The sequence below is a fragment of the Zingiber officinale genome, chromosome 9B (assembly GCF_018446385.1).
Source record: "Zingiber officinale cultivar Zhangliang chromosome 9B, Zo_v1.1, whole genome shotgun sequence".
Lineage (NCBI taxonomy): Eukaryota > Viridiplantae > Streptophyta > Magnoliopsida > Zingiberales > Zingiberaceae > Zingiber > Zingiber officinale.
In genome coordinates this window covers 93,797,709-93,802,351 of record NC_056003.1, presented here as the reverse complement: position 1 = coordinate 93,802,351, position 4,643 = coordinate 93,797,709, and the positions used below count along the sequence as shown (strand labels likewise).

Genomic DNA, 4,643 nt, shown 5'->3' with positions numbered 1-4,643 from the left:
TTAACCAACCATGTACATGGAGAATGGTTGGGCGGGGTGATTTGGAGTTTAGGGTTACAAAATATGTAAAGAAACACCAACATAGCACTGTAAGGGAAAGTGTTGATCATCAAGTCTATTCTTCCTCATTTGTAGAATCTTTTATTGAAGAACAATTTGTTTCTAACGAATAATACAAACTAAGTATGATTATATATGATATTAAAGCTAGGTTTGGTGTAAAATACCGGAAATAGGCGAATATGAATAAGGGAATTTTCCGGAATTTTTGGATATTTTTCGGGGATTTTTCGGAGTTCGTACGGACGAGTTAACGGGGATAAAAACGGGGCCCGGAAAAGCCTGTTTAGTCTACCTCGTTTAAGCGAGGAAATGTTTATATTTACATTTCCTTTTCTTTTGTTTCTTTTTATTTCCTTATTTCCTCTTCTTATTCCTCACCTCGCCGAACCCAAGCCATCCCCGCAACTCTTCCCTTCTTCTTCCCGACGCCGTGCCCTAACCGTCGGTCCGGCGGTTTCTTCCTCCCCGGAGTCTGCCCAAGCGCCGGCGAGCGCGAGCCACTGCTGGTCAAGCCGTCGGCTGTGCCCTAGTCTCCTTGTCGACGGCGCCGACACCCACAGAAGATTTCCTCTTCTCTGCCGACGCCGAAACCAATTCTCCTTCCCTTCCTGCGACGCCGACGCCACTGCCGATCCACCGCAGGTGCGTCTGTGCCCTAGTGTTTCCACCGACGCCGAGCAGTGCCGGCCATCTCTCCTCTTCCTCCATTTCGAGATTTTTTTCCAGCCGATTCTTCTCGGACGCCCTCTGCCCTAGATTTGGGCCACAGCCGACCAAGCTCCTTGCCCTGAATCTGCCGAGCCTCACTTTCATCTCTTCTCCTCTGCCCTAGTTTTCCTGGTGTCGTTGTCTTGGTACCACACTGCCGCCGGCCATCAGGATCAGCCGAGTTCTGTGTGATTTTGGAGGTCACGGATTGGTGTGGTTTGGTTGGGAAGGGACTGCTGATACAGAGTTGAGATTTAGGTATGAAATGTTGGGCTTCAATTTGATTCATCTTGCAATCTTGAGATGTTGATGCAGTGTATTATCATAACATGTGTTGTTTGGGTAGTAACTTTGTGATCCCCAGCAGCGGCTCTGATCTTGTTTCAGCAACCAACGTCTTTGATTTTGGATCAACAGTGATACATACGAATTGAGGTAAGGAGTAGGGATTTGATGCATGATGTAGATGATTGTTAGATTTGGTAAATACATTGAATTAGGTTGGAATTGGATTATTATGATGATGAATTTGAAATAGGTTTGTGTTTTTGGAATTAGGGTTTTTGCCCTAATTTAGGGTTAAAGAATTTATTTAGCTATTTATAGGAATTTAGCTAAATAATTCGTATATGTTTGGTATTACAGGACTTTGACGCGAGACGAGTATCTCGGAGTCAGATTGGACCTTTCTATTTTCGGAGGCGGGTACTTTTGACTTATGTCATTTGATATGCTTAGTAATTAAATTAACATGTTGCATTAATTGTGTTTCTTATCTGTTTCGGTTAATCACTACCCAAATCTTACATGCTTGATTGATTGATTGGTTTTGCATCTCAGGTATATTTTACCTGTTTGTACATGCTTATAGGGGTAGTGATATGCCATGCTTGACCATGTTCAGGACCTAGGTTTTATACCTTCTGTGTACCTTTGATTCGATATGATTCGTTGACCTAGGGTGCACTTTTCTATATATATGGATTAGGTCAGGATGTTTATATGGTTATTGCCATGCATCATTTGCATGATTGCATGCTGTGCGATAGTCCGCTCCATTATTGTTGAGCACATCGCCAGTTACATGGATCTGCACACACCACCACTCATGGGTTAGTGGTCGATTCAGGTAGAGTGTGTTGCAGCAGGGACTCTGTTAGGCACCGTTGGTCCGCTCATGGGTAGTGTGACACAACGTGTTATCCGGCAGGGATTCCTCCCCGTCATCGTGTACCGGGAGTTGAGAGCATTGCGCTCCCCCATCTATGATTTGGGGTAGGAGGATAGGTGTACTCCGACAGCATCCCGTCCACTCGGTCACTCATCAGGAGTAGTGACGACAGAGTGCACGGTTGTCACAGCCCTACCCACTCGGCCTCACTTTTGTATGAGATGATCGTCAGGGGGGGTGACCAGGGCGCATCATTGGCATCATATGCATGATGCATTTATTGCTTGTGTTTGTGTTTTCTGCATTTCTGCATATTGTTTGGATACCTATGTTTGACATGCATCTGATTTCCTTATCCCTGACTGTTTGACCTTATACTCGGGACTGGTTAGTACAAGATTCTCCTGTTTATTTCAGATGCATTCTTATTTTTTATCAGTGTCCGCATGATTAGTGCTAGGTGTTGTTTCTTTACTTTGCATATCAACTGCTGAGTGTTGGACTCACCCGCCTCCATTGTTGTTATTTTCGGGTTGATCTGTCGGGAGAGTTCCAGTCGCTAGTCCCCACTGCACGTAGTGCTACTCCGCTTCTTGGTTTTGAGTTGTTTCATTTTAGCTTTTTCGCTATCGGACTTTATTTTAGTTTTGTTTTGGACTTACATATGGATATTGTATGGAATCTTTCCGTTGGATGAACTTTTCGTATGATTTGGATTTACTCTACTACATAGAAGAGGTAAGAAAAAAATCGGATTTGGGCTTTACGAGTGTAGTTGAGTAGGGTTGATTTCGAGTCAGAGTATTATTACTGCGTGGTTGTGTCAGCCAGAGGCTGAATATATATATATAAACTGCGTGGTGATTGATTTTCATTACTGTTATTATTCCAGCCGTCTGTGGCTGAGTATTTAGTGCTTGTAGAAAATTTTTGATTGTCCGCCGTACAGGGGAGATGCTGCCGAAATTTTCTCGGACAGGGACTCTTCTGGAGGCGTGACAATTTAGTGGTATCAGAGCCAAGTTACGATACTTGCTGTGTGTGCTGGATTTTTACGATCTTTGTTTTCGTATTTTGCATAGTTGGTATAACCTGATACCAATTGATATGGTATCAGAGCGCCAAGTTTGGCGATACTTGTTGGATTTTTATGTTTTGGATTTTCGGGATTTATCTGATACCAATTTATTGGTATCAGAGCAGGTTATGGATACCTGCTTTTGGTATTCTGGATATTTGGGTTAGCCAGGTTTGCGAGTCAAACTGGGCATTTTCGGATTTTCGATATGGTTATGTTTCGGATTTCCGTTTCAGATTTATATGGATTTCCAGTGTTTGTTTTTCTCGTACGGAATTCTGAGGTCATTTTGGGGACTGGACAGCGATGGAACATCTCCAGACGGCATATAGGTATGATGTTTAATTTTATAGTTTATGACAGGTATTAGCATTCTTTATTTAGTACCTGTCTGGTTGCTTTAGCACATATTACTTGTGATGGGTTAGCCATTGAGGATGGTTGACCTTAATAGAGATAAAGGATTATAATCTCTGGTGATATTTCTTATCATACCATCAGTAGTGTTAGCTTCTGTTACTACTCGTAGGAGATGGAGGCACATACTAGCCTCTGCTATTGTTAGCTGGGTAGTGGATGATACCTACATATTTCTGTTGACTTAGCCAGGAGAGTTTTATACTCATATCTTTTGGATATTAGGGTACCAGGTACGATGGAAATTGATCATTGGGGGTTACCATGTTTGATCATTGTTGAGAATGATTTGAGGTTGAGGGATATTGTGAGATCAGATATTATGATATGTTGATTTCTAATGATTTATGAGAGTAAATGTTATGTGGTTGTCTGATGATCAATTACTAGATATTTGTTTTGATGATCTATTAGTGGATAACTATTTTGATGATTTATATTTGGGTTGTCATTGATGGTGACATAGTGAGTGTCATTTATGATATTCACAGGTTTGATGATTATGGTTGGTGATCAGATTATAAATTGGGTGCTGGAGAGTTTACGGTTGAATGTGCCTATGAGATTTTAATAAATCTGGTTAATTTTGGTTAGTTAACAGGATGATAAAATTGATATTTGTTTCATCTGATATTGAACTATGTGGATAAATAATGATTTGATGTTTTGAATGCTAACTTACCCTCATGGAGAGTAGAGACTTATTCATCTGATATTAGTGGGCTGATATTTTTGAGGATAAAAAAAAAATGAGGGTGTCTCGATGATATTGAATTCTAGTTTTTTCTTTTGGGTCGTACACATTTATTCATATGATATTATGTGGATTGACATTCTCTAGTTTGAGATGATGTATTAGTGTTGAATTGACCCATGAACTGATTTAGTTATTTGATAATGTAGTATACCATTTGATCGTGGTTTGATATACCTTAGTTGCTTGTGGAGGATTAAGGTATTCTTGATTAGTTAGTAGATGAATGATTTAGTTTTGTTGGTTGATCAGTAGAGGATTGTCATACTCTATTTTTAGAGGTTTGAACTTTTAGGTTGTTTGTGCTTAGTTATGTATCTAGAGCACATTTGAGTACATGCTTTGTACTGACGTGGAAAGGACAGATTCAGCCGTATATCATTGTCGGCTTGGATAGTTTATAGCGGATCGATGTATCCTATTCCATGAAGACTTTAACCGTGGACTGTATA

General features: G+C 40.7%; 1 long non-coding RNA gene across 1 annotated transcript; it reads left to right on the top strand.

Annotated features, from left to right (window-relative positions):
- Positions 1–786: 786 nt before the first annotated feature.
- On the top strand, positions 787–1,473 carry LOC122025626. The gene is made up of 3 exons (XR_006123784.1): positions 787–1,029; positions 1,118–1,206; positions 1,417–1,473. It is a non-coding gene; the product is annotated as an uncharacterized LOC122025626 (long non-coding RNA).
- Positions 1,474–4,643: the final 3,170 nt, after the last annotated feature.